Source organism: Passer montanus, unplaced genomic scaffold (genome assembly GCF_014805655.1).
Source record: "Passer montanus isolate IOZ18808 unplaced genomic scaffold, ASM1480565v1 scaffold23, whole genome shotgun sequence".
NCBI lineage: Eukaryota > Metazoa > Chordata > Aves > Passeriformes > Passeridae > Passer > Passer montanus.
In genome coordinates this window covers 11420788-11438693 of record NW_024366926.1, presented here as the reverse complement: position 1 = coordinate 11438693, position 17906 = coordinate 11420788, and the positions used below count along the sequence as shown (strand labels likewise).

At 42.8% G+C, this 17906-nt stretch overlaps 1 protein-coding gene and 1 long non-coding RNA gene across 5 annotated transcripts in view; one reads left to right on the top strand and one right to left on the bottom strand.

Moving 5' to 3' along the window:
* Nucleotides 1-13502, bottom strand: part of LOC120502785 — a 46139-nt gene extending 32637 nt beyond the window's left edge. The window contains exons 1-4 of one of the 2 annotated variants that reach the window (XR_005627593.1): nucleotides 13455-13502; nucleotides 12663-12777; nucleotides 5026-5100; nucleotides 3588-4019 (exon numbers count right to left, since the gene is read on the bottom strand). This is a non-coding gene — a long non-coding RNA (uncharacterized LOC120502785). Of the gene's footprint in view, nucleotides 1-3587; nucleotides 4020-5025; nucleotides 5101-12662; nucleotides 12778-13454 lie in introns of those variants that run through there. The other variant, XR_005627592.1, reaches the window with a different exon arrangement.
* Nucleotides 13503-16614: 3112 nt separating this feature from the next.
* Nucleotides 16615-17906, top strand: part of UGT8 (UDP glycosyltransferase 8) — a 38160-nt gene continuing 36868 nt past the window's right edge. Inside the window, exon 1 of one of the 3 annotated variants that reach the window (XM_039710675.1) lies at nucleotides 16615-17162. The gene's annotated coding sequence lies outside the window, so the exon portion shown is untranslated. Of the gene's footprint in view, nucleotides 17163-17669; nucleotides 17745-17906 lie in introns of those variants that run through there. The other 2 variants (XM_039710676.1, XM_039710677.1) reach the window with 2 other exon arrangements.

The following is a 17906-nucleotide window of genomic DNA, read 5'->3' as shown; positions in this document are numbered from 1 at the left end:
CAGACATCCAAACAGAAGTTCCTTGGATTCCCTTGACACCAGCTCTCTTCACCCAAAATAATTTCATTTTTTGTCTGATAAGCATCATTAGAAGTGTTTTTCCAAAAATATATAACATAACTGGCTGACAGACTCACCGAAGTGAGCCAACTTAACTAGACATTCCCAGCCCTAGTACCATTTTAGCTATGGGTAGTGGCTAGGTCACAATTTCCTACACGAATGCATCTATTTAGTAGAGCTATGGCAGAGAGTCAGAGCTCAAACCTTCAAAGCATAACTGATTTGGTCCTGTGATGCCCCTGTTCATGAATCATTAACATCATCACAGGCTGAGGTTGGAAGGGAACTCCTAAAGTTACGCTCTGATGCCTTTGGAGGGTACTTGGTGCTGTCCCAGGCCTGCTCTCAGATCTGGCTGTGACTTAGTGGATGCCATGCCTCTCTGGCCAACCTCTGCTGGTGATCAGTCACCCTCACTGCAAAAAAGAGTTTTCTGATGTTCTGAGGAAAACTCCCCTGGTTTCATTTTGTGCCCAGGGCTCTGGCACCAGGCCGCAAAGGTGGCCAAGTTCTGCCTCCTCTGTACCCTCCCTACAACTATTTATCCATTGATGAGATGCCCTGGAGCCTTCTCTTCTGAGCTGAGGAAGCACAGTGCTCCCACCATTCCCTGCAGACAGGATGGTGCTTTTCCTTCAGCACCTTCCTGGCCCTTGACTGCACACTCTCCCATATCTCCATCTCTCCCCTGTGCTGAGGAGCCCACATTATCCAACACACAGTCCCACCAGTGCTTAACACCTTGGAAACAACTGCTACAAGGTCCGGAATGGCTCTGTACAGGAAGCTTATAAAACTAAGTCAACTTTTCTTAAAGCATGTCAGCACACAAAAGGATTCCTGATACTAAAGATTACCATTGTCTGACTTAGCTTTAACATTTTTGACCACATTCCTACCCAGATTTTAAATTTTAAAAAAAACCACCCTTAACATTACAATTCAACAGAAAAAGTCCAAGACAATTTAGTATCAAGCTGCTTTCTAATAAAATAGTTTGAAAAACACCCTGGATTCTTAGTTTTAGCCACCTTATACTTTAAACAAATAAAGGCCATTTAGCACTGAAAATATGAAGTAGCTACATACCTAGAATAATATCCTAATGTTGAAAGCAGATCTCCAAAAGGTCAATTCCATAAAGCTTACATAGCCTTTGATTTCTGGGGATCTCTTCCTGTCACACAGCGAGAAAAATAACTATGCAATACACAGATGATACAATCTCTACTTTTGGCATTTATCTCCTCAGTAACTTTTTTGAGTGACACCACAAAGTTAATAGCACTCTTTCCCAATCTAGGGGGAGAACATCTGAAATTCGTCATTATCTTTTATGCCTCAACAACGGCTGGAAAAAGTTTAAGGAAGAAATGGGTGGGTTTATGTTAATTTACAAGGCAGTAAATAGAGACAGTAAAAGACCAAGTAATCTGAATGAGTCACAGAAATTTGGCAAAGGAAGGAATTACAACTTTATTTCCTGAGTTATGACCTGGAGCCTTTTGAACTTAAGCTACAAGCTTGTTGATTTTACCATTTGTATTCCAAAGGCAACATACACAGAAGTACACTGAGTCAGCAGTTTGAATTACGCATAATAATGTAGCTTCTACCAGAAATACATTAATGCTTTCCTAAGCTATGATTGTACTGCAGCAGCACATCAGGCTTCTGCTCTAAGTCCTCACCATGCTTTGGCACACAGCCAGATGGCTTCCACTGTGAATGCAGTGCATGGGCACACACTCAAGAGCCTTCCCCTGGTGCTGCTTGGGCTGGGCTGTGAATCCAGGAGATGCCTATCGGTGCACTGACATCCCCACACCCATCTGGGGCAGACGCAGCCCAGCCGCTGTGGCCATGCTGGTGCTCATTGCCAAGGCCAGGCCATGACAGAACCCAGCAGCTTTGCCTAAGAGGAGGCACACCAAGCGTGAAGATGAAGAGAACTTCAGCATGCTTCTGTTCCCATACCAGAAATAAAGGAAACAAATATTTGCCCAGAACTTCCTTGTGATGCACAGTGAGTTCCACTGGCAGACTAGGTGACAGGTGTTGAAAAGCCGTGGTACCCACTGCCCCATGTCCTGGAACATGGATTGTACAGGCAGCCTGAATACCCAGCATGGCTCACGGGAGCTTATTGCTGTAGCATTCCTTACACAGTGTCACATATCAAACCTTGCCTTCCCCTGCAGAGTCTGACATTTTCAAAACAATGGATTACAGCAGGAAGTTTGCCTCTGGGCCAAACCAGAATTAAGCCCACATTTAACCCTCACTGAAGTCCTTGCAACACCTCACAAAAAAAGCCACCACCAATTTTAGCATTCTGTGTTTAAATTCTCATCCTAATTTCACTCACCAGTGTTTCGAAACTTGGATTCCAGAATCTGGAACACTTGGGTCCAGATCATCATCTTAAATATGTACACATACTGATTCCTACACATATAATATATTTATAATTTGTAACTGACAGAGAAATTATAAATAAGTTAAAATGGAAGGAATAGCAAGATTGGTTGAGCTGGAAGAAGAATTAACAGACCAAGTGGCAGAGATACCTTATCTTATAAGAAAAGGATATCTTTCTTATCACAGAGTATAATAAAAGGAATTGCATAGGAATGGAGAACCCCGTGGATAATGCTTCACACATTTCACAGCATTCATCTTAAGGAGAACAAGAACAGATGAAGATATTTTCCTCATTTACACCACAACATTATCAACAACTCTGACTGGAGACATTCTGAGAAGGAAGCAGGAAACCCACAAAACTTGCAAAGTTTTTACTTGAAAAGCTTTGTTTTTCTTTAGTACATCTAAAAACATGTGAGAGTATCACATACTAAAGACAATGACCATGGCTTACCTGAAGCATTACATGCTGGAAACTCCTGCACTAATCAATGCATTGCAGAGTTCTGTTCCTAAAATTACCGTAATCAGCCAAGTGCATTCCCTAAAAACCAAACCAACTTATACTGCCCCAAATCTCTTGGTTGGACCTAATAAAACTTCCAAGTTAATTTTTGTGTTCTCCTTAATTGCTATGAACTTGTAAGGCAAAGCCTCAGACAGCTAATGGGATCTTTGGAGCGAGATGTGCAGATACATGTTCCAGAAGCTGTGCCAATCAAAGATTTTCACAATAAATTCAGATAGCAATTCCAAAGCTGTGGTGATCTAAGAGAGGTCAGGCTCATAGCGACAGGTAGTCTTGTTAGGCAAACCCTTAGGGACACAGTCACAGAAAACTCAGTGAAAGGTCACCTTTGTGAACTCAACTGAACAGACTGAAAATCACCAGAATAAGATGACTGAGCATGCAAAAAATTTATTGCCTAATGTGAAACTTAGTAATGGGACCGCATGTGAGCTCTGCCCTGTATGTAAAAAGGAGCATTCATGTCCCATCAGCATCACAATAAAATTACAGACTCCTATATGTAGATGTTCTGGAAGCTGGAAAATGAAACCCTTTGCATACAATGACACGTATGCAAGTTATCTATCTGAGGAGGCTTTTGGGTACAAAACCCCAAACTGTTTCAGGAGCCCACAACTCAGAAATGGTACCTTACTTACCAATTAACTTCTCATGGTGCAAACACTGCTTTCTTGCTGCTCACACATGTCTTCAGAGCATTACATGGCAGAGAGCTGCAAGCTATTTCTGGAAATTCACCCATTGTTGAATAGGAATGTATAGATATGTTGCATGACTGTGCTTTGAAATATTAATATATGCACTTTTTATGTCAGTCTGAACACAACCACCACTAAAACCACATTTGAGAAGCAGTTTGCCAGTAAACCCACTGTTTCAAAAGCTATCAGCTCACACAGTCAGATCAGTGGACAGTCAACACTTATGTTAGCCCAGCTGCATTATAGTGGAACAGAAATCAGGGGCTTGTGTTACATCTTCCCTTCCAAAATGAGACCTGCAGCATTGTGGAAAGAAAACAATTTGACAGCCATTACACAGAACAGCTCAAGAAAGGACAGGAAGAAAAACCCCAAAAGACCAATACAAGTATGATTGGGAAACACTTATACATCAACTACAACTCCACAGCACAGATGCCAGTGAGATACTGAAAATTCCATCACACAGATGAAATTCAACTCAGACTAAATAAGAAATTTTAAAAAATTAATTTATTGACTTGCAAAGAGACACAAGCAAAGATAGCAGCAGTGATTACTTCACCTTACTGGCATAAACAGCATTAAAAAAATTACTTGTTTTATTTAGTCTTTAACCTGGTCAAAATCAGCAAGTAGATCGAGTGTTAGCTAGAACAAATAATTCCACCAAATAAACTTACAAAGCAAGTTTTTTTATCTGGTATCATTGGTGGTTGGTTTTTTTTGTTTGTTTTGGGTTTTTTGTTTAATTGGTGGTGGGCTTTTCTGGTGTGGGTTTCTTGGTTTGGTTGATTGGGGGTTTTTTGGGTTGTGGTTTTTTTTGGTGCTGTTTAGCTTTGTGGGTTGTTTGGTTTTTTAATTTGTTTTTAATATTTGGATTTGGGGTTTATTTTTGTTTGGAATTTTTGTGTGTGTGGTATACCAAGAGCAGAATACCAGAAGAGGTATTTGATTTTCAGGGCTAACCTGCACTGCTCCAGGTTCCAAATGTTCTCAAACTTGACCAGACAAATATAACCTGTCTACAACAGGAAGTTCCAAGCATGAACTGTAGCTTCCCACCTCATACAGTTGGTATCTAAATCAATTCCTTTTCTCACACAATTTGATATTGCATCACTACATGACCCTTTCCTTAATGCAAATTTAGTACCGTCACATCTCCCAACCTTCAGTGCTCATTTCTTTCTAGTTGTGTTACTATTTACAAACCACTTCCTCTACCAGGATGTTGCACTTTTGGAATAGGAGCTACTAACTTGTATTTTGGCAAGGTTCACATCCTTAAATTTCACTTACCCCAGCAACATTTTAGGCATGAAGCATTTCCACAATTTGCCCGCTGTCTTCACTGTTTCAGTCTGTAGTATATACCTAGAAGGGAACACAGAAACTATCACACTATGGAATAAAACAGGATGTAATTTATGTTGCTAATGCCATACATTAAGTAGTGATATTGCCATGCACTGTAGACACACAAAGAAATACATGTTCCACCTTCATTATCAGTCTATAGTCATTCCCTCTATAGTCAAACCAGGTGGTCCCTCTTGTTTATTAAGTGTATCTTTGAAGTCAAGCTGTCTAAAAACCATCTCGGCTCTGTTGTAACCGAGAGCTTCATAGGGAAGCATAACTCTGACAAGCAGCCTTTTTCCTTTCATTTCTGGTCGTTGATTTTACCACAAACCTCATACCAGTCGGCTGAAAACTGAATGAAGTTAGGCTGAAAATATCTCAAGAATCAAAAACATTAAAGGCATTTTTTTTATCATCTTGGTAGTTGTGTCATTTTAATGGGCCAAAAACTACAGGAGTTCAAACCCCTTTCTATTTAAAGATGCTCAAGCTCAGGTATTGCTCTCCAAATGCCCAAACAAGCAGGTTGTATCACCCCACAGGACAAGTCTTTTATGAGGGATCTGTCAAGATGCCACCCTTACATATTCACATATTTATGGGCATCAGTAAACACTTTTTCCTCAATATTTTTAAGGAAATTGAAAGATGCCTCTGCTACTCTACAATATGGGGACAGAAAAAAGGGCAGATAGTGTTTTTTCAAAGATTTTCCAAGAGATTTTCCCATTATTAGTCACACAAAGTATTTGATCCAGGCAAGACAGCAAGGTGTGACACCATCTGCCCATCACTGTGGTTGTCAATGGTAATGAATTTAGCTGTTCATGAACATTTCTTCTGTTGTCTAGAATGAAATATTACTCATTTTACAGTGTTGCATGTGTTTGTGTTTTGTTCAGTGACCAGAACAAATAAGTTATTGGCACAATAATGTCCATGCTGTTAAACCCAAGCTGTCATAGGGACACAACACAGCAACTACTGCCAGCCCTGTCACCAACATGTGCAAGTCATTTCACACATTCTTTGACAACATGTCCTGACTTCTCAATGGACTCTTCACACATCAGCACTGTTGTATTCAGCTGCTTTTGCTTCACTGACTTCACACTCAGATCCTCCACGATTCATCATTCCTTCAGTTCCTTAATTTCCAGCTCCTGGTCACTTCCATCCCTGTATCCCATGGTGTTTGCTTGCTCTGCAATAGGCAGAAGCTGTCTCTGTCCCTCTGCAGCTGCCTTCCTTGTTTCATATCATGCTGAAGTGTGCACTCCTTGTTCCTTGAATGCCACCCTTCTTTCTGCAGAGAGGGCAATATCCTTACATCTTACTACTTGGCTGTATCCAAAATATGCAAACAGCCCTGGGGGAAAAGCCCCGAAGAGCTGGTAGGGCAGCAGCTCTCCTCCACCTACCCTCCTGCAGACCCACCTCTGCCTCTAGAGCAGACCACGGTGCAGTACCACCTGTTGCTCTAATGCAACAACAGATTTACCCCAGAAAGAAGTAACAGAACCTATTCCTTAATGAGCTTGTACCACTAGATGGTGCTTTCAAGAGAACAAAACAACTCAACTCAAAGCAGCAGACAAGGTCAACACACCAGAATGGAAAGAAAAAAAAAAGCACAACAAATCCAACTGAAAACATAGCCTTATGTTATTAAACTTGTGTTCTAGGCCACACTGTGGTTCCCTGGCAGAGAAAGGGAGCCTTTACACACCCTGTCATCACAACAGGGACATGACGAGCGATGACGTGGTAATAAACATTCCAAGCTCCCAACTGTTTCCAGCAAAGGATACCAGGGCATGGAGAGAAGAAAATAGACTCGAGCACCCTCTGGGCAAGCAGATGTCATTTTCAGAAAAGAGATGAATTACACTCAAAGTGACCTGAAGCCATCTCACTTACCACCTGTCACAGTCCCTCCAAGCATAACACTGGATCACTGGGCTCAGTGGTCTGGGAAACAAAGAAGAAACGTTGGTGGTTGTCCTTATGAACAGGCATGAATTGAGAACTTTACTGGTTATTTCCACCATTCAGAAGCTCGTTAAACAAACCATAAGAAAAGCTTGGCAACTGCCTTTTTAACCATGTTTTAAAACACATGTAACATTGCTGTACGCAGCTCAGCCAGCTGGAAGCTTCAAGATATTTTGTTTTGCCTCATGCTCCAATCAGGTAATGAATAGAACATGGCACAGAACAAATATATACATTTTAATTTCAGTCTTTGCACTGTTTTATTGTTTGTTTAAGCCAGCCCAACTGAGACTCCTTGCACTATACGCCCCTGGTTGCATTCCATTGGAAACAAAGGCATATTTGAGGGAAGTACCTCTCACAAAGAGGTATTGATGAACCAGAAATCAGAGTCTGGACAAATAACCATTTTTCTATAAACACAGCTCTATTGTTTCAGCTGTTCTTCTCCAAGGGAATAAATATTTCATTATTCAAAGCAGTGGCTGAAAAAGCAGAACAACTCCTCCCCCTTCAACCAATAATCTTCCCCTCTCCACTCTAGAAAAACCAAATTCTACAGTATCCATGATGCCTCTTGCAATATTTGTGTTAATTTTTCCACTCTTCACTTGTCCACAAACACATTACTGTGATATTAAAAAGAGAAAGCCCAAGCCAATTAAGGCAGTAATGTCTGTGATCCCTTGCCCACCACAATTCCAACTTGTTCTTCACATCTGCACCACCTACATTTAACTTTTGGTTTTGCTACCACCAACACCTTCATTTTCATTAATCCTATCTTTTTTCTGGCTTAATCCACCTGTCAGGCTGCCTCTTCTGCAATGAGTTCCTTCCCAAGTGTGTTCTCAACCATTTCACAGATACAAAATCAAAGGGAGGAACCAGTTCTGTCTTCCCTCCAGCCCTAGCAGATTTCAAGATCTAATCCCAATCAGGAACAGTTTTTTTCTGGGAATCACTGTTTCTGGTCCACACAAACCCCATAGCACCAGAATTTAAAAAACAAGCCAAGATTTCAGTAGGTGTGGAGCATACTCAAAATCCACACTCTGGCAAGATGGAAGGAATGCTGGTGAATAGATTCTCCAGCGTCCTGTACCTCAAGAAAGAGCTGAGGGGAGAACTCATTACTGCCCTCAGCTGTCCGGTGGGATTGGGTAAAGGAGCAGCAAGGCTTTTTGGGAAGTGCTCAGTGATAGCATGAAAGGCAGTGGACACAAAGGCTAAGGAGAGCTGCCTGGATACTTGAACAAACCACCATTGTTGTCAACCACTAAAAATGTTGCCCAGGTAGGCTGTGGAACTCTGATACCTGAATGTTCCAGACTGAAGTAGCCAGGTGCTAAGCACCCAAAACTGATATGATCAATTCCTGCCAGGGGTGGGATTAGACCTCCAGGCATACTTTTCAACCTGGATTATTTTAGGATTCCCATGCTCAAGGATGCCTGTATCTGAAGTAACTGTGGCCAGTGATCATCTCCGAAAGCGTGCTCCCAAAATTCTACAAGGGCAACATGAAGCAGCAGATTTCTACAGAAGGAAGATGGATTAAGGTTCCCAAATATTGTACTCCACATATGACAGTTCTGTAATGGATTTTAGTACATTGCTCCATTCACAGCACAAAAAATCAAAAATCTAAGTCTCAGTTAATAATCATATATAGAATATCCAACCCACCCCCCCAACCACAACAAAAGGAAAAAATTACATTGAGTGCAACCTGATCAAGGTTTACCATGCCTTATCAGTAAAAGAATCAACCTCCAAAACTGCTGGTAAAACAACAGCATAAGGGGAGAAATTAATCATGAAATGGCAGATTTTTACTTTCTTAAACATACACTTGGATCAGCTGCAGTTCAGTCACTACAGCTCAAGTAATAGGATAATGGGACAAAGGGAAGTGTAACAGTTCACTGCTGCAAACGTTCTCATGCTCTTCATATGTTTAACACACTCATGATATGAAATAAGATCCAGGGTCCCTAAACAAGTCATTCAATGCATTATTCAACATTCCTAGGAGGGCTTTAACATGGATGTACTCAGCAAGAGACAATAGCTTCAATTAAATCAGTGAGGGCTGAGCAAAGGACAAGGTCCTGCTGAGTTAGATCATTGATACCAGGAGACAAACACAGGAAGCACATCATTATGTGATGGTATCAGCCCCCGGCTGCAGAGAGAGGCAAGAGCTCTGCACTGAGAGAGAAACAGCGTCTGCACCCCGTCACAAGTTGGAGCCAACACATCTGTCTGCAATTATGTTATTCCCAGCCAGTTTTGGCATACCTGCTGCATCATAAGCACAGATGGGGTGACACAGATGCCCACAGATACAAGACACAAGCTAGTTAGCTCCATTTCCACACAACTATTTGAGAATGTAATGAAAAAACAAAGGAAAGAAAATAAAGAGAGGATTAATGCAAGGCAAATTTCCCCTCCGAGAAGAGAAAATAATAAAATATTCCTAGAAAATAAAAGCAGGAAAATGCTTATTTGGAAAGGAGAGAACAGATTTTCGATAATAAAAAAATATTAGTTTATTTTTTCTGCAATTACTTAAAACTGACTTCCTAGAATTTGTATAAATTATGTTGCTGATATTCTGTACAAACTTGCTTAAAGCTATTTTCCTTGTTCTATTTAATACTTACTTGAATGCAGCCTTTAACATTACATTATTCAGAATTACATCAAAATTGTTAAATGCGCGAAAAGTTCAAAAGCTAGAGCCTAAGAAACTCAGGAAGGACTTGGCCAAATATGCATATGATGACTCATTTGAGACCTTTGACTTGAAAGAAACAAGTATATCATTAGGGGTATGACATGGCACACCAACAGATTCCTAATATCTACATATATAATTAACAATTTCTTTTTAGCTTGTTGGAGCTCTCATTTGTTAAGGCTATTCTTTTCCCTAGTTTTGTGAGGAATAGAAATGGGTTCCTGACATTCTAAGAAGTATCTTTCCCATCCTTCTCTTGATATTTAGCTCATCTTCTAAATAAAAGGCAAGAAGAAAGGCTACACTGCGAACTAAATTACCAAGAGCAGTTTGGACAGAAAATTACTTTCAATTTGTTCTCTCTTCCAAAGCCGATCGCCTGCCCTAAATGATTCATTCTGCACTTCAGGCCTCCTCTGGTTGCCTTAAGCACAAGGACAGCATGAAATAATTGAAACCAACAACAAGGAAAACTTGACATTGTAGGAAATGGTACTGGACACACTCTTTAAAACCAGATAAACCAGTAGGAAATGGTAAGGCCATGAAAGGGACAACGTAAAGTGACCCAGCAGGTATTCAAAAAGGTTCAGCTATAAAAACAAGACAACTTCAGCTGCAAAAGGCTGTGGTCTCTTAAACAGACTTTGATGGCAGAATTGCACAGTAGGGATACATTTCTTAGAGCTGAGCAGAAGTGAGACCTAAGCAAAAATCTTCTGCAGCATTTAGAAAACGGCTTGTCAGAATGCTTTTATTGCTAGGGCTACTTAAAAAGCTCAGAAGAGGGAAAACAATTTGTTTTCAAGGCAGAAAGGAATGCATAAAGGAATGCAAGTCCATTACTGTAAAGATCAAATAGAAAAACAGAACAAGTTCCTGGGAAGCCTGCTCCTCCACCTGAATCACAAAGAGGTCCTCTGATAGTGGGTGCAGTGGTTTCAGTATGGCAGTCTCGGTATCATAATGCTTGCAAAACGAAACACAGACACACAAGTGAGGAACTTGTTTGGAAGATCTGGCATGAGGATGTGGTGGTGGCTACCCAAACATTGGGAAACAACTTCTTGGCATGTGACAGGTATACAGAGTGACTTTGGCATGCTTCCCCATTACCCCCAACAGCAGAGCTACAACAAGATGAACCAGCACTGCTGGTGAGGCCCTACAGCTGCATGATAAGTTCAGTACTACAAGTTCCTGGCTTCCCAAAGCACTGCAGAGCTGAGATATGCTCTTGGCATTCTCTCCCCTCTCTGGACTCACATCAGTGGCCATACTTGATTCCTGTAGCAGATGGCATTCAGCAGACTTGGTTTGTTCTGCTTCTTACCCATTGCTGGAAGTCACTGTCCCCAACCCCTCCCAGCTTTGTATGTAAGTGTGTATCTATCAGTCATCTGGCACTGGAGCTTAAACTCAGGATCTCTGTCCTGGTCCCAAACATCCCAAAGAGAAGGCTGGAAAGCCCTGTTCTGGTTCTTAATCTCTCACTTACCACAAATATCTGATCAGCAGTTGAGGGTTGAAAGGGACCTCCTGGGCTGGGACTATTAACTCAATAGAACCAGACCTACAATGGTTTTTACAGACCTATCAAATTCACCTTAAAATCAGAAAAGGTTTCTGACACAGGAACTGGCACAACAGGTTGGGGTCATAATTACTTTACCAAGTAGAGCTTAGCACTGCCTGAGGAGACAGAGCACATCCAATGAAGAAAGGACATGATGTCTTCTCAGCTAACTCTTAATACTCTTTAACAAATATTTTCAGACTGCTATAGCATCATCTTTGACTAAAAGGACTCCAAAATGCCAAGCCCAGTAGGGCTTGACAACAGGAAGAGGAAAAAGAAAAAAGAAAACAGAAGGAAAAAGAGAAAAGAAGCAAATTGCATAAGACACAAAGGAAATACAGAACTTCACTTACAGAGTTTCATAACTCATCTTTTGTCAAGCTTTCACCATGCTACAGCCAAGACTATGAAGACTGTCTTACAATAATTTATGAAACAGAAAAGCAAACATGCACACACCACACCCCTATCACCCATGTCACTATGGAATTACCAAGCAGATCTCAATTCATGTAACTATTTCCTTGAAGCCCTTTGAGGTGCTGCCCTCTCACTCTGTTCCTTACTGCCCAGATGGGCTAAAGAGAACAAACAAGATGGACAGAGCTTCAGCATTTGGTGTTTTCTTGATAGGTGTGGTAAGAGCTCTTTCATCAAAGAGAAATGGTTCAAGAACCAAACACAATACACCACTGCTGGAGCAATACATTTGCTTGTTTTACTGCTCTTTTTTTTCCTTTCAGTCAAGTAGCAACACCTCTCAGTAGAGTATCCAGGGACTATTAATTATTTTATTTATTATATACAAACAAACCTTTTCTGCTTACACAGGAAAGATACATAAACCATAGCTTATTATCATGGATAATTTAAGTTTGAACACAGATGCAAAACTGAGCAGTGCTTCCTGAAGCCACTCACAAGCAAGTGTAAGAACAGAACACACTGAAGCATCTTTTTGGATTGGTTCACTCTCTGCAGCCAGCTTTTGAACTCAGTACTTGTTCAAAGATGCACATAACAACAATGGGGTCTCAAAAATCCTCTTGAAAAAGCTACACATAAAATCAGCAGTAGCAAGCTAGGGTATTTAAGAAACATTTTTGCCTCATAAAATAAAACTACCCTAGTAGCTATTTGTAATTACTTCTCCCTGTCTAATAACAGAATTAGAACAAGCAACCCCCACCGGGTAACAGACTTGGACTGCCTTTTGGTATTTTAAGCTGAAAAAAAGACCACCACGTATACCTGCTTCATGTTGTTTTCCTCAGCTTTAAAGAGATGATGTGCTTCTCTTTGAAGGGTGACAAGGAGAGCTGTACATGGTGCTACTTACTAAGAGATAACCCTGTAAAACAGCAAACTACATGTGCAAACATTTTTAACTGCAACTAAGAACACTTTTCACATGCAAGGTTTTTACGGCTACATTCCTTTTTAAAAAGCACACTGAGGAATATGTTACTACACAATTCAAGAAGTGACTAAGCAATCAGAGAGGAACTATATTGAAACACAGGCCTGAAACAGGGAGTGGCACAGGTTTTGAGCCTCCTTCCCCAAATCACCATTAAGTGTAGGAAAAACAAGTGATCAAAAAGCCACCAGAACAGATGACAAACAAACCTAGTCAACTAAGAAACACCTATACCATACCTAGCACTTCATGCTTACTTGTGTTTCAGCATTTCCCTAAAAGTTGAAAATGTTCTGGGACAAACACAGCCTAAGTTTCCAGAAGCAACTTTTATAAAAACATGTTATCTCCACTTACTAACAGGAAAGCCACTCAAAGAGTCTTTCAATCTTCTGACTACATTTTTGCATTCAGAACTTTGCTTAAAGCAGTAAAAAAATCAGAAAAACTGACTTATTGAGTGTCTCTGCTGCCTAGACTACAATTCTCAACATAAGAAGTTCTCTGAGGGCTAACAAAGTTCCTCCAGGCCACTATTCAGTGTCTAACAGGGGGAAAAGAAGACACCTTTGAGAGACAGCATAATCCCCTTCTGCTAACCACCTCCCTCATTACTCACTCACAATGCTCAGTCACTGCATTTGCACAGGATCAAGATCAGAGCCAACCCCAGAGCTGAAACAGAGCCTCACTTACCCAGCCTGCCTTTCTAACTTCTCGGGTGTAATCAAGGAAATCAAGGTCAGCTACTTGTCATGAAAATTTTCCTCTCATCTCTTCAACCTGCTTTGGTGCTTGCTGCAGTTACTCTCACCTGTTCTGGAATCACAGCTTCTAATGAAAAGCAGCTGCCATCTCTACCCCCTTCATGGTTTTGCAGATCTTGACCAAATGCTCTGAGCTATTCCCTTTCCACACAGAAGAGTTCCACATTCTTCAGTCTTTCCTCAAAGGAGAGCTGCTTGATCTGCTCAAATGCTTTAAGTGCTCCTCCCTGTGCCTCCTCTAACCACAGAAGGTCCCTTACAACAAGGTACAGCAAAGTGGGATTTATGGTTTTAATAACATTTTTCTACATTCCAGTGTCCTGGCCCCATGGTCAACACACCTCCTCAGAAACTTACTGCCATGCAAGGAATAAATAAATAAATAAATTTGTCCGTAATGGATTCCTTCCTCCTTTGTTAAAATTTTTGCCCCAGGAAATAGAACGTTGTGTTTTGTAATTACACAGGCTGCACTGAAAGAACAACTGCAGGCGCATCACAGATTTCTCACCTAGGAGAAAAACTGTCTGCTGCTACACAAATGACATCAGCCAACTAAAAATTACCATTTCACACCTCCACGAGCCACAAAGCAGGGGGTGATCACTGTAGTTCTCTGTTGGGAGCCATCATTTACAGCTGTAACACGGAGTTACCGGGCTCACCCATTCAGGTGGAATTAGCTTGGGTGTTAGCGTCTCTTGTGGGAGACAATAAGGCCACCAGTTGCCTACTGCAAAGACAGACTCGTTTGTACATTTTTCTTGCTTTTTTGGGGATCTGTAAGCAAGTTCCAAAGATGTGGCAGGCAGACCCAGAAGTGCTGGTTGTCTGGTAACACTGCAGTTAAATTGGGTACTATACATTTCAGATGATCAATTCCTTCTGGCATGTTGGAAAGGCTAAAGAACCACAAACCCTATTTAAATAAATTAGTTTGGCTGCTTGTGACTGCTTATCAATTAGGAAGCAAAGGCAGCTAACACTGGCTTGGGATCTGAGTTACAAGGAAGGTGATAGTTGTACTTTGCTCTGTAAAAACTCGTGAGGTGTGTGCATGTATAGCCAAAACAATCGAGGCTGAGGACGAAACACTGGAAGAACTGGATGTGAATCATCATGATCCAGACATGTACTGGAGAAATTCCTTCCTCTTTGGCAGCACCTGTGCAAATCAGTAGAAATGCACAAGGGGCACAATCATCAGTATAACCTACACTTATTGCCCAGTTCCATTACCTGGATTTGCAGAATCATAAATGTGGAATTAACAGTGTAGTAGTTCTTCATGGTTATGAGCGTGATAAAAACTCCACCGGGAAGAAAATGCAACAGGGAACCATTGTCTTCCTCCGACACAATCAAGTGTCATTCTCTTGAGTGAGGACACTCTACAGCCTCAGAGAAATATGTCATGTCAAGAGGCATTTCTTGCTCCTCAGCCAGTAAAAATAACTTTGATGACATTACTGTCCAAATTAAAAGCAAATTAATTAAATTCCTCCCTTGAAAGATAATATGAAGGTGTCTCTTTAGACAACAATTTAAGGTTTTTCAAAAGTGCTTTGAAGTGTTTATTAACTCTGTAAAACTTTAACAAAAATTAAGGATGCTTCATATTTATAGCATTTTGTGATTTTTTTTTTAAATCTGATCTCCTTATCACAATTGCAGATTCCAAGACTCCAAAACTTTTGCAACACAGAATTTCTTTGTTAGGGTCTGGAATATACTGGAGAGCAAAAAATCCCTGTTTCAGTATATTGGTGTACACCTTATACACCTTAGAATCATAGTTTAGCTAATAATGAATGCCTCATATTTACTTTGAAAGAAATAAAAAATTGTTTAATACAAAATTATACATGTATCTGGAGTTTGAAATAAAATCAATTTGTCAATAGCATGGAGCCATACCAGGCAAAGCCAGGACTCTATGATGTACATGTACCTAGAGTTGATGGAAACTCAAGGCAAGTTGCCATGACAAGGCAAGGAAATGACAATAATTGTAAGTACCATTACAATAAGTGCAGGATGTTATAAGAAAATCATTAGCTCTTGAACACATTAATTTTTGTTAAAACCTTGTGTCTGACCTATTCTCATCTGCTCAAGCTAGGAAATTGGGAAGGCAGGACAATGACAAAATCAAGCAAGTCTGATGTGCTGACAGGAGAGTGGGTGGGGAATAATACAGAAGCTTTTAGAAGTAACATTCACTCCTGAGTATTAAATAGCACACAGTAATTAAATTCAAAGTGCTACCACCACTGTGAGACATCTTCAGTACAACATTCCATGAAGAAACCTTTAATTTTTTACCAAGGTCTGGCAAATAATTGTAATAGAATTCCCCAGGTACCTGCACCAATTGCCACTTTTAGAGGTTTGAGAAACTTTAATGATTTGTTCCATGTGTAAGAAAGAGAAGAGCTCTTTAAAAGCTCTATAACATATATAGAGGAATACTATATGCTCCAAAAAATTTGATTAACTTGAGTGAAAGTTTTCATTTTCTTTTGCAAGCCATCTGGACTAAAATGGAAATCAATTTAAAGCTTATGTTCATTTTTCTTATCACGCTAATTCATTAACCTATGATTCCAATTTCATTAACTTTTTTGTTTTATCCGATGAAACGCAAACCTTCACTTTTATTAAAGGAGTAACTCGATCTGTCAAATCAGGAAGACAATCTGACTCTTCTTGTCCTTTAGAGCTCATTGCAGAAACTCCAGTGAACGTGTAAGTTAAAAGATACAGGGAAAGTTTGGACTTTAGAGTGTGTGAGAGGTGAGGGGCAAATCTTGTTGTCTCAAATGATTTTACTGTCTATCAGCTATAAGATAACAGCTTTATTATATTTTGACATATCATTATTAGATAACAAGCAAATAACACGGGGAAAAGCCCAAATCCACATCCATCCAAATCACACACACACAAAACGTACTGGCTAATTAGCGCCTGTATTTAAAGACTGTCGGGGCAGCGAAATCGTGATAACTACGTCTAGCTGATGCTTCATTAGCTAAGCAGCTGAACGTGGCTCGGAGCAGCCTGGTCCAGGAGAAGGTACGCTGCCCACGGCGAAGGGCTGGAGCCGAGAGGCACCGCACTGGGGCTGGTTGGTGGAGCGGCCCCGGTCCCGCCCGCCGGGGGCGGGCACAGGGGCCCTGCCCTGTGCCGGGAGCTGCCCGCCGTCCCGGCAGCGGGGCAGTGCATGGGGCGGGAGGGCAGCCGAGCCTTTCCCCGGGCGCGGGGGCGAGCGGCAGCGCCGGTGCATGCGGTGGGGCGGAGCGGGGGCAGCCCGGAGTGATGCGAAGTTGAGGGAGGACGGAGCGAGGGAGCCTCCTCTGCTCGCAGGGCAGCCCAGCCCCGCAGCAGGTGCAGCAGAGCCCGGGCGGAGGCACCGGCGGGCCCGGCGCTCTCGGCGCCGCAGCAGCGCCGCAGCCCGGGCCGGGCGGACCCGGCTGAAGGACAAGAGCCCCGAGCGGAGCTGCGGTCGTCGGCTCCTTACCAGAGGCAGCGACGCGGAGGAGCGGCCCTGAAGGGAGAGCGGTGAAGGGCCTTGGCGGTACCGAGGGGGCCGAGGGGTCCTGGCTGCGGCGCGCATGGGTGGGGAAGTGGAGAGGGGATGTCGTTCCACCTCGCTGCTTGTCCCAGTCTGCCTTCTCCCTCTCCCCTTCCTGCAAGGAGAAGGGTGCCCGCGGTGGAGGGTCTGGGGTAGCGGGAGGAGGGAGAGCCATTGGAGGGGCTGAGGGAAGAGCTATGGAAGGGGAATGAGGGTTGGAGGGCTGAGGGAAAGAGCCGCGGGAGTCGGGGTGAGAAGTGGGGAGCTGAGGTGGAGAACCGAGAGAAGGAGCCGCAGGGGAGCAGCGTCGATGCGGTGTCTCCGAGCGAGGGGACGGTGTGACCTGGGGAGGGAGCTGGGGCGTGTGGGGGAGCGCCATGTCCTGAGGGGCGCCAGAAGGACGCGTCCCTTCCCGCCCTTTTCGTGAGGGGCGCTGGGGCGGGGAGACAAGCGGGGCCCGGAGGCGGCGCGCAGGTACCTGTGCGGCGCGGCAGGCGGGCACTCATCAAGCGGACTCCGGCGTGCTCGTCGTCCGGCGCCGCAGCGGCCAGTGCGGGGAAGCCCGGCAGGTGCTGGCGCCGCTCCTTGAGGGAGTCGGAGCGCCCTGAGGGAAGCGGGAGCAGGGGGGGCCGAGGCGGCGCCCGCCCGCGGGGTCCCTCCGAGGCGGCTCCGCAGCCCTGAGGGGAGGCGCGCGCGCGGGGCTGGGCGCGCGCGGGGCGCTGAGGGCGGGA